General features: G+C 43.3%; 1 long non-coding RNA gene across 1 annotated transcript in view; it reads right to left on the bottom strand.

Moving 5' to 3' along the window:
- LOC131501559 (uncharacterized) overlaps positions 1-9,982 on the bottom strand; it is a 231,149-nt gene extending 221,167 nt beyond the window's left edge. The window contains exon 1 of the long non-coding RNA XR_009256831.1: positions 9,769-9,982. This is a non-coding gene — a long non-coding RNA (uncharacterized LOC131501559). The remainder of the gene's footprint in view (positions 1-9,768) is intronic.
- Positions 9,983-12,489: the final 2,507 nt, after the last annotated feature.

Below are 12,489 nucleotides of genomic sequence, written 5' to 3'. Positions count from 1 at the left end.
AAAAGCCTAAAATCTTGACACTCATAACCTTCAAAAATTATGAAATCTATTTACCTTCCATTTTCCCTTATTTGAATCCTTTTTCCCCCCTCTCTCTTTCTGGTTATTCTTCTAATCTCCAACACATAGATGTTACACAGAATGGTAGATATAGGTGAAAAGAAGGAAAGGAGGGAGGGAGAAAAGAGGAGAGGAAAGCGAAAAAAAGATCAAAGGAAGAAAGATTCTTACACTCCCCAGTGCTTCATAATGTAAAAACACAATAAAATATTTTATATCTTTTGGTGCATGGGTTTTTTGAGCCACACCATGCTTTGACACTAGACTTATTCATGTCAAAAGGACTCGGTCATTGTGGAAGACCATTGCTCTGGGGGATGGGGGAAGCACAGGTGCAAGTGTGCAAAATTGATGGGTGCCACTTGTTTCCTCTAAATGAATAGCGGGAGATTTGTATTTCAATATGGGCCATGAGAATAAAAGTGGTTATTTCAGGGCTACAGGAAATACCAACTGCCAGAGCCTGAGGCATCTCTCTGCCCTGCCCTTATAAATCTGAACTTACAGGACAAGAGGGGTGGATGTTCACTGTTGGATGGCCAGTTTGGCTATATGTGGAAAGAAATGAAACAGTGTGGGGGAGAAGAGGTTCTGATGAAGGTATCACTGGTTTTTCTGAGGTTTGGAGCAATAGACAGACCTCCAACTGGCGGAGGGGGAAGACTGCTTAATTTCCTACTCACTCAAAACCCTTTTAGCTCATCAGACATGTATTGGGGGTTGGCAACATCCAGGAAGGCAAAAATGTGCAGGCACTCAAGCTTTTGCTCATAAAGGGACAAGGGAAATGGCCAACTCTGCTCTGACCAACACAAGAGCTTCCCTTAGTGCCGGGCAGCTTACAGCCAATGGTGCGCCACAAACCCTTCACTACCAAGTTTCGGTCCTTAGGCAGACATTATTGTTTCTTCCCTACAGCTGGGGTACTTGTGGTTACCGTAATTTCTGTATGATTTCTGTTGAGGTGTTAGCTTATCCAAGACTGTAGAAGGTGGATTTGAACTTGAACCAGGTAAATACAGGTGTGGCATCACATCAAGCAAGTGCAAAGGAGAGACATTTCTCAGACTCTTGCTACTCCAAATGTGATCTTTACACCAGCAGTGTGGGTATCACCCAGCAGTCTGTGGGAAATGCAATATCTCTGCCCCTCCCCCTCAGACCCACTGAATCAGAATCTGCATTTTAACAATATCTCTGGTGACTCATGTACATGAAAAGTTTGAGAAGCAGTAGCTTAGAACATGGAAGATCTTTGTCATACCAACGGATGAGACTTCGGTCAGGGCATTAACAGGCCAGCTGATATCCGAGCATCAACCAAATGGTCAGGAGCTACAAATGAATAGTGGTACATAAAATGTCACCTGTATCTTGAGTGCTGACGCAATTTCTGATGTGTGAGAGAACAGGCACAAACCCAGACAGCTGAGGACTACATTTTTCCCTACACTGACATTACATCATCCACTCTGACAGTCACCACAACTCTGCGATGTAAGTAGTACAGACTCTCGCACCACCCCCATCTTGCAGGTGGAGTAACTGAGGTTCTCAGAGGTAGGACAACTTTCCCAAAGGCACATGACTCTGGTGAGGTCCAGCTGGCACTTGAACGCTGATTGCCTGGTTCCAGGAAGGAGTCCTTCTACAGATGCTTCTGAGCCAGTGTGATAAGGACCAGGCTGGTTGTGTGACTGAAATGAAATCAGCGTGACGTATGCTTGAAAGGAAACAGGATTTCTCTAGTGGGGAGTTGGGAAAAGTAGATAAGCTGACATGATGCTGACAGCTTCAGATATCAGATCCCGGGTGTCTGGCTCCACAAAGAATTCACCTTCACGTTCATATCCTTCTTAGGTACAGGGGGGAGCTGATATCAACAGGCCATCCCACTGAGACCTAGAAACCATCCAGGACAACATGCATCTCTCAAATCTAGGACAGGTCCCTTCTTTTGACAATAATGGCCTATTTTTTCCACAGCAGGGTGACTAAACTCTTTCCTTCATCTCCAAGTGAGGCTGAAAAAAACCCAGATTTAGAGCTTCTTGCTGATATGAAGTAACTTGAACGGAAAACCCATTGTTCAGCCTTGTTTCCTCAGTCACCTGCCTAACCTGATTGTAGTCACTTAGAGAGAAGTTCCCCACAGAGAAACTGAAGAGCTTTGCTTAAAGTAATCAACAGAGACCTTGGGGGCTGTTGCAGACCTCAGGAGACGTTTTAGCAACTGTGCCTGGGTACCTTTTCCTCCAGTCCCAATCACTCCTCCTGACATTGTCTGTAAAACTGGACCCTGATGGGCTTCAACAAAAGGGACCACATGGATTCTGAGAAAGAGGTAAGCTGGGGCAGGCTGGAGAACTAAAGGTAGAAAGATCACCATTTTGTGAGCAGAGTACCTTCGCACTTAGCTGGCCTGCCTCTTGGAGTCACTAAATTCCTGTGGGAGGTCAAGGCAGAAGAGAAAGAAGCAGAGTTCCAGGAATGATGTTCAATTAAACTAACTCAGGGTATCACTGGCTCATTTCAGCCTATCTTCAGGACAAACGAGAAAGAAAAGTCACAAGAGAGGGCATAGTATCGATTAGCAGTATCCAATCATGGACTATCTTTGTTCAATGCATCATGATATAAAACAGTAAGAAGAAAAAGAATTCACGAATATAATTTGGAAGCCCTCCTTGGCCTGTAAAATTAAGGTTGGCCAATGTTTTTCTCATACACAGAAGTGGACAGTTTCTCATCATTCCCCTTCTTCCACCCAACTCAAGATCAATGGTTTCCTATGCTTGTGCTTCAGAAAGCAATATCAGTAAAGCAGAAACCACTCTAGGTGTTCCAAACAAAAGAATTGATTACCAAGGTTTGGGGGTGGATGGGAAAACATTTAGAAAGGGAGGGTCTGATAAGCAGAAAGAAGAAGGATGATAATCAGACATCAGAAGCTGTTAATGCTGGGTGCCCGGGTGGCTCAGTTGGTTAAGTGTCTGACCCTTGATCTCAGCTCAGGTCTTGATCTCAGGTTCATGCATTCAAGCCCCACATTGGTCTCCATGCTGAGTGTGGAGCCTACTGTAAAAGAAAATAATTTTTTTGGAAGAAAAAATAAAAACAGGTTGGATCTGTGAGCCTGTACCCAGTGTAGTATTGGAGATACTTTGAGTTTTCAAAGGGGGGGGGCACCTCCTCCAGGGCTAACACTGCACAAAAAGTGCTGTCTCTGCCTTGGATGTTGGAGTCTGGAAGTAATCTACCTCTCCTGTGGCTACAACTACAGAAATTTCCCTCCTTTTCCACCCTCTGATTTCCAGCCAGTGCACCCCAAAAGGAAGCCAGCTGTCAGAGAAGCATAGGACATATAGCATGCAAATTTCCAGCCCCAGAAGTACAGATTATGTGTAGATTATGGAAGGGCTAGTATTTATAACCAGCACAGCAACCAAGCTGTCCTAGGTTGACAGCGCCACCCAATGGCCAGCCCTGGAATCGACATGACCCAATACCTTTTTCCTTCTCAAGGAAAAGGAGAGACAGGTGACCTGCACGTAACTTTAAACTGTGAGCTGAATCAGGTCAGCTCCACATATGTTTGTTCAGAGCCTCAGGCCGAAGGAACAGCAGCTACCCAGGGTATGCTTTTCTATGGTGGGTCATAAGAGTGCAAGAAGGTGAGCAAAACACACAGGCATATTCGAGGTGTCTGTTTGCATCATATCTGCCAAAGTGCCATTGGCCACAGCAGGTCACATAGCCAAAACCAGTATTTCACCATTTCACTGGGTAGTCAGACTGTGCTGCAGGATAGAATATAAACATGAGTGCAACTAAAGTTCAAAGGCAGAGAAGTGCACCCAAGGGAGAGACCGGTGCATGGTTTGCTGAAAACAGACTGCATGCATACAAGGCTCAGCATGGTCCAACATTTACTTGCAGCAAGAATGGAGATCTAGTGCACAAGCGCCAGGCCTGTGCAATGTGTCAGTCCGCCATGGCCAGTGGATCCGTTCCACACCAACACAGCACTTACCCCCATTTCATGCTGCAGCGGAAGGAACCCAAACCTTCCCACTGGGGTCTGAAATACAGAAAGCCATGTGCGTGCATGAGAGCCACTGGCTCATGTGCTTAAGGAGAACAAGACTACATATCAATCTGGGAACAGAGGAAGATCTTTCTTCACAAGGCCCTAAGCCCAGCATAGACTGTGAGAACTCTGACTCTCGCAGTAAGGAAATGTTCCGGGCTCAAACCCACTCATAAGGCCAAGCTGGGACCAAATGCCCACACACAGGAGACTGCCTTTCCCAACAGCTCAATTCCTTGAGTAGGGAAATCCACTCCACTCACCTAGTGTACCGCAAGGTCATATGGTAAAAGAATTGTGATTAATAATCCAATATACCACAGAAGGCAGGAAAAAATCCTGTCTTTGACCCCTCTATTCCTACCTTCTAGTACAAGGTCCAGCATAGAACAGACATCAAGCAATGGTTGTTGAAATTAATAGATTATAAATGGCATGGAGTAATGTGAGGCGTGTATATAACACAGTGATTAGGAACATGAACTTCAACATCACAGGACCTGATTTCAGTGTAAAATCACACAGTGATTTCAAAAACAGTTTTGGGGTACCTGGCTGGCTCAGTCTGTGGAGCATGTGATTCTTTTCTCTTTTTTTTTTTAAATACTTTTATTTATTTTTGAGAGGGAGGGAGGGACTGAGGGGTGGGTGGACAGAGGATTTGAAGTGACAGCTGCAAACCCCCTGCTGGGCTTGAACTCACGAACCCGTGAAATCATGACCTGAGCTGAAGTCGGACCCTTAAATGTCTGAGCCACCCAGGAACAAGGGTGTGACCCTTGACCCAGTGTGTGTTCAAGTCCCACATTGGGCATGGAGCCTACGTTTAAAAAAAAAAAAATTATTGGACCTTTTTTTTTTTAATGCTTATTTATTTAAGAGAGAGAGAGAGAGCATGAATGGGGAGAAGGAAGAGAGAGGAGAGAATCCAAAGCAGGCTCCACGCTGTCAGCACAGAGCCCAATGTGGGGCTTAATCCCACAAACCATAAGATCATAACCGAAACCAAAACCAAGAGTCACCTAGGCACACCAAACTTTTAAAAAAAAATAACTTTAAATAAAAATAGCTTGGGGGTGCCTGGGTGGCTCAGTCAGTTGGGCGTTTGAGTTCAGCTCAGGTCATGATGTCACGGTTTGTGGGTTTGAGTCTCACATCGGGCTCTGTGCTGACAGCTGGGAGCCTGGAGCCTGCTTCGGATTCTGTGTCTCCCTCTCTCTGCCCCTCCCCTGCTTGTGTGTGAGTTCTCTCTCTCTCTCTCTCTGTCTCAAAAATAAATAAACATTAAAAAACAACCAACTTGGTAGTTTTTCTGTAAAGTTAAACATAAACCATTAAACCCAGCAACACTACTCTTAGGAATCTACCTTTAAAAAAATGAAGGCAGGGGCACCTGGGTGGCACCGTCGGTTAAGCATCTGACTTCAGCTCAGGTCACCATCTGGCAGTTCATGGGTTCCAGCCCCATATTGGCCTTTGTGCTGACAGCTCGGAGCCTGGAGCCTGCTTCAGATCTGTGTCTCCCTCTCTCTCTGCCCCTCCCCCACTCGTGCTCTGTCTCTCTTTCTCACAAATAACCATCAAAAAAAATGTTTTTTTTTAAAATGAAGGCATACAGCCACACAAAAACATGCATGTGAATGGTCATAGCAGAATCATTCATAACAGCTAGGAAATGGGAATAATCCAAATGTCTATCAGTTGGTAAGTAGATAAACAAATGCAGTATATCCATCCAGTAGAATACTATTCGGTATTAAAAATGAATGAGCTACTAATACTTGCAACCACATGGACGTACCGCTGGATAAATAAAAGAAGCCAGATGAAAAGACCACATATTATATGATTCCATTTATATAAGACGTCCAGAAAAAAGTCAATTCACAGAGACATACTGAAGATTAGTGGGTTGCCTGGAGCTACAGATGAAAATGCAGATTGCATTCAAATGAGCACAAAGGGATCTTGTGGAGGGCAAATGGAAATTTCTAAAACTGGATTGTAGTGATGGTTGCACACATTGTAAAATTTACTAAAAATTACTGAGCTGTACATTAAAATGGATGAATTTTGACAAAGTTAAAATAAGACCTGGGTTCAAATGCTGGCCCTACCACTTACTATCCATGTGACCGAGAGTGAGTTGAATAGTCCTATAACCTCTGTGAGTCTCCATTTCTGTAAAATAGGGACTTAACCGAGGATTGTTGAGAGATCGATGAGATAATGCATGTGGTACCCTCAACACAGGGCCTGACAGGTGTCTGAGGAGCTGTCATGGAGTTTCTAGCACCTTTTGCTTTTAGGGAAATCACTTCCACTCAGATCCATCCCAAGTCCAAGGCCCAATCTCACTTTCTGTTTAAGTTGCTGGTTCCCAGATCCCCCCAGGAATATGTCGATCTCTGCCTTGTCCCAAGTCCCTGGTACAAGAATTACTCAGAATATTTCTGGGCCAGAAATAAAAGTATGTCAACTTCACCTACTACACTGCTCCAGAAATTGAAGCTTTTCCAGAATGTTATACTGACATGAGAGAACCCCTGACCAAATATAGACACCTCTTCTTTACCTTTTATTTCACTTTTTTTTTTGTTTAATGGAAAAAAAAAAAAAAAAGAAGAACCTTGGCTTAGCAAGTCTGGGCTGCCAGGAGCTGACAGATATTCTAAGCAAGTTGCAGGAAACATCCCAGCCTTTGCAATGAACCTTTGGGGAAGGAACAGCCACTGAGAATGTGATTCACTTTGATGACAGCTTCCTGATGAGGGCTCGAACCAGCTGGAGGGTTGGTCAATTTATGACTTCACAGAAGACTCAATAAAAGTCATAAATAAAAGGGCATGTGGATGTGAGTGCACCACACGAAGTCGGGAGGTCCCAGACGACAGAACACAAGGCCAGTAACTCTGATTTGGCTCAAGGTTTATCACCGACGCAATGAAAGGTACAGACCCCGTATGCCAGCCATGCTTGTCGCCCGATGGAAACAGATTGTGCCTAAGGACTAGGGGAGCCATTTCTCAGATTCCTCGGGCCGTGGATCTGTGGATAGGGAGGTGAGGAAAGGCCGCCTTCCCTAATAAAATAAACCCTGGTGCCTCCAAGCTTGACCCTCTTTAAGGATTCTTCTAGGAATGAACAACTGGATGTCTCACCTCCCCAGACTGCCTGACTGTCCATTCAATCCGCTCTTGAAAACCAAATGCTTTGTGTTCACATACAACACAGAATAGCTTCAGAACAGGCCACCTGTTGTACTTTCATTCACTCATATAATAACCCTTATTACTATTATTGCTGATGTCAATAAAATTGATTCTGAGCTGACTTCCCCTCCTGAAATAATACGGACATCAAGTCATTGTTGTGATGGTGAGGGCCACATGAGATAGAATGAAAAATAAATAAAGAAATAAGCTTCTCAGCACATGCCTGGCACATAGCAATCCTCCAGAACGTGCGCTTGTGGAATTTCTCACTATCCAAACACTTTTCCATGAAAAGATTTAAAACTCACACAGCAGTGTTATGGAGCCTTTCTCTCATGTGGAGGATGTAAGATGTACTAGACACACACACACACACACACACACACACACACACACACACTTTGGGATACTTTATATCCACTTTGTAGATGTGGCTGCTATATAGATGTAGATTATATAGATGCAGATTCTATATAGAGAGAGCCAGATAGTATACAGTGAGGGGACAGGCATGATATGCTAGAGGGTGGTCAGGAAAGTCCTCCCTGTTAAAGTGACATTTGAGTAGAGTCCTGAGTGAAGTGACGGAGTGGGCCATGTGGATATCTGGGCAAAGGGCATTCTAGGTAATGGGAGCAGCAAGTGCAAAGGCCCTGGGGTGGGATCTATCACAATATATTTGAGAGTTGAACAGTCATCGATGTGCAGGAGTAGAGTGAGCAAAGTAGGTCAAGGGAGTAATACCAGACAAAGCCAAATGTCAGGAGCTAGGGCCTACAGGGCAAAGAGTTTGGGTTTTACCCTAAACGTGATGGAAAAGGCAATCAAGCATTTTCACCTGAGGAGTATCGTGATTGGATTTACTCCCTCGAAGGACCAGTGAGGCTACCATGTGAAGGGTAGATCATGAAGAGGCAAGGGAGGGAGCAGGAAAGAATGGCTAAGAGGCTACTGGAGTTGTCTAGGCTGGTGACAATGCGGCCCTGAACTGGGGCAGTGGTGGGTGGATCTGGGCCCCACTTTGGAGGTAGAGCAGACAGAACGAGCAGAGGCAGTCGGAGGACTGGGTGGCAGGGTGTGCAAGTGGGAGGAAGGGAAAGGGAGCAAAGGTGACTCCTGGCTCTTTGGTGAGCACCCTGGGAGGAGGATAGAGCCATTCACTGAACAGTAAAGACACAAGAGAAATATTTGGGCTGGAGGGGGTGGGGGGCCAGTGGTGAAATGGGAAATGTTCTGAGTCTGGGTCACACTTTAAGCCATGTCAGTCATTAAAAAATTATAAATAAAAAAATAAAATAACCCATATCAGTCATTTACACCTCGAGGGAACTAATTAATAACATCTCCTATTAATTGGGGCTTTTCAGTTCACAAGAAACTTTCATTTTTACTATATTGTACATGACATATTACATAGTAAATAGCATATATAGTGGGTATGGTATATTATACAGATAAAAGTTGCTTAAATACAGCATACATTACATACCATACCTTATTAAATAAAGTGCATATATTACATAGTATATAATATTATAATAGTATAGTATCTATATTATACAAATCTATGTAACACATGGTGTATTATTTATTATACTAATAATATATTATGCTCAATGTAGCATGTAGTATCTCTATTATAGTGTGTGTTGTATGGTGTAATATATCATATATATTATATATTACATTATATACAGTATATATTATAGCATATATAGTATATATTATAGCATATAAATAATATATAGCATGTATGATATATGTGCTATTCATGTTACATAGTATATATGATAAAGAGAGCACGTATCATATAAACTAGTGCTTATATGCTATAGTGTATATTATATAAACTGTAATATATAATATGCAGTATGCTATGGTATATTTTATATATATATAATATGCTAGCTATTACAGAGTATATTATACATATAGTACATTATGTATAGGTTATTATTTATTATCTCTTTAGGCCTTTAAAGCCTCCAACCTTCCCCCTAATTTCTCTCCCCCACCAAACTGGGAGAAAACAGTCTCAGAGGAGGAAATGACTTTCCCAAAGTCTCAGAGGTGGCAGGACGAGAAGCTAGGGCCCATAGAATTCCACTTTGCCTACATTGATTGCTGTATAAGCTTCAGACCTTTTCACGAGAAAAGTCTTGATGGTAAGAAATTTCTGCCCTTATTTATAGAATGTAAATATGCTCCAGATACTATGCCAAGAACTCCTAAATTGTATCTCATTTAACCCTCCCACTGAAACTACCTCTGAGGATATATTTTGTCATGGTTATCTTTCCACAGATGAGAAAACTGAGATTCTAATAGATCAGGGACCTTGCCCAAGGTCACAAGGTTGATGAGGAATAAACCCCCACACACACACCCGAGCTCTTCACTCACCACAAGGAGGTAACTGAATAGAAAAGCCCAAATGCCGGTTACATCCGTTCAGCTGCAGGAATCCGGGTGTAGCTTCTGCTAAGCCTGTGGAAAGAAATGTACAGTTTTCATGTGACTTTTCCCTTCTGAACTATATCATCTGTAGTGAGAGAGATCTCCAATTTGGGCTTCAGTGCATTGACTATGTTCCACAGCTAAACCCCCTTGTTGGGGGTGGGGGGGGGGGGAGGATGAAAATCACTAAAACTGAGCCTGACAAAGAAATGACTAGCACACAGTCAGCGAGGATGGAGCTGAAGCCCTCAAAGGTGGAAATTACATAAACAGCAGCCTAGATTCCTAAAATGTAGATTTCTCCTATCCCAGTTCTTCAAAAGCTCCAGACGCTTGAAGGAAAATACCTCTAAGTAGACATTTGTTACTTATTTTTCTCTCGTTGCCTGTGCAAACATCCTCCTAAGCTGCACATTTCTCTTATCTTTTTCCTCTCTTCTCTATCACACCAGTTGCCTGGAGCCCTTATTTCTCCATTTTTTTCATCACTCAAAATTGCACAAAGCTTTCCCAAAGCATTGGTCTGTCGAAACTCATGTATAGTCTGAGATCCTAGCTAGAATTGAGAGGAAGATGAGAAGGAGAGGAGGCAGCGGGGAGCAAGAGCCTGAGTCTAGCCCAGAGAGCCCAGGAAAATGGGCTTTTGCTCAGATAGGTTAATAACATGTGGGTTGCATGAATTTTAAGAACAGGGAAATGTCGCTTTCCAGAAGAACATAGTCTCAGAAATGGTTCCAACAGTTCTCCCTGACATATGTGAATAGAAAGCTACCAGCTCTGGGGGGTAAAGGAGGCCAGGAGCTAACATTTATTGAGCCCTTACTGTGTACCAGGGCACATTTCCCTAATCCCTATAGCAACCCTAAGTGAGGGATAGTATCACCCCTTTTTGGGGATTGGAAATATAAGTGTTTGTAAGCACTATAACAGCAGGGATTTTGTCTGTCTTTTGTGCCCACATCAGCAGCAGGATGCCCATTGCATAGCAGGTGCTCAGTAAATATTTGGTGAAGGAATGAATGAATGGATAAACGAATGAATGAATAGACCAACACTTACGGAAATATAGTGTATAGGAAAAATAAAGAACACAACATTGGAGTTGGAGAGGCCTAAGGCAGGATTAGATGCAATAATGCTGATTAGATGAGGTTATAAAGTACTTGTAATCAAGCCCTCTATAAATGGTAGCTGTCTTTATTGTGGTATCATGACAATCAAATCTACACTTGAATTAAATTAATGTTTGATGATGATGAAGAAGAAAGAGGAGGAGGAGGAGGAGAGGGGAAAGAAGAGAAGATAGGGATGGTCTCAGAAGTATCAGTGGAAAAAAAGATCCTGCCTTGAAATCTTGTAGAAGATGTGAAAACTTGCCAGCGGCCGCCCAATATATTCTTTTTGAATTAGATCAGTCTCTGTAAGGGCTGCCACCTGTCTTGAACTTTCGAGGGACCCAGAATTCAGAATTCTGGCTCCTCCTTTCCCTATTCCAGCCAAGTGGAGTTGGATGAAACATTTATTCCTTCCTCTATCCACGTTGGGAATGACTTTTGAAAGTTTGCATTTGGTCTCTCTCTCTCTCTCTCTTTTTTTTTTTTTGTATTTTATTTTTTAATGTAATTTATTGTCAAATGGCTTACATACAACACCCAGTGCTCATCCCACCAAATGCCCTCCTCAATGCCCATCACCCACTTTCCCCTCTTCCCCACCCCCACCCATCAATCCTCAGTTTGTTCTCTGTACTTAAGAGGCTCTTATGGTTTGCCTCCTTCCCTCTCGGTTTGTAACTGTTTTTCCCTTCCCCCTTGGTCTTCTGTTAGGGTTCTCAAGATCCACATATGAGTGAAAACATGATCTCTGTCTTTCTCTGACTGACTTACTTCACTTAGCATAATACCCTTCAGTTCCATCCATGTTGCTGCAAATAGCAGGATTTCATTCTTTCTCATTCAGGCAGTATTCCATTGTATATATAAACCACATCTTCTGTATCCATTCGTCAGTTGATGGACATTTAGGCTCTTTCCATAATTTGGCTATCGTTGAAAGTGCTGCTATAAACATTGGGGCACAAGTGCCCCTATGCATCCGTACTCCTGTATCCCTTGGGTCAATTCCTAGCAGTGCTATTGCTGGGTCATAGGGTAGGTCTATTTTTAATTTTTTGAGGAACCTCCACACTGTTTTCCAGAGCAGCTGCACCCATTTGTATTCCCACCAACAGTGCAAGAGGGTTCCCGTTTCTCCACATCTCACCAGCATCTGTAGTTTCTTGATTTGTTCATTTTAGCCACTCTGACCGGTGTGAGGCTCTTTACAGGCATGCCACACAGAACATATCCAAAATGTTTGGATTGGATGTTTCTCTGATATACTGGTTCTCAACGTATGCTTTGCAAACCAGCAGCATCAACACCAGGTAGGAACTCATCAGAAATGTGAATTCTTAGAGCACCCTGGACATCCTGAATGGGAAGCTCTGAGGGTGACGCCCAGCCATCCGTGTTTCCACAAGCCATCCAGGTGATCCTGATGTCCGTGCATAGGTTTTCAGAACTGCTGCCCAAATGAAAGGCAATTAGGGGAGCCCCAAACTGTCCTCTCCATTTAGTGTGTGGGAGGTCTCTGATCTTCAAAGGAGAGGAGTAGGCAGAAGCAGGT

The sequence above is a fragment of the Neofelis nebulosa genome, chromosome 18 (genome assembly GCF_028018385.1).
Source record: "Neofelis nebulosa isolate mNeoNeb1 chromosome 18, mNeoNeb1.pri, whole genome shotgun sequence".
In the NCBI taxonomy this organism is placed as follows: domain Eukaryota; kingdom Metazoa; phylum Chordata; class Mammalia; order Carnivora; family Felidae; genus Neofelis; species Neofelis nebulosa.
Note: the sequence above shows the minus strand (reverse complement) of the source record. Positions and strands in the feature narration are given on the sequence as shown.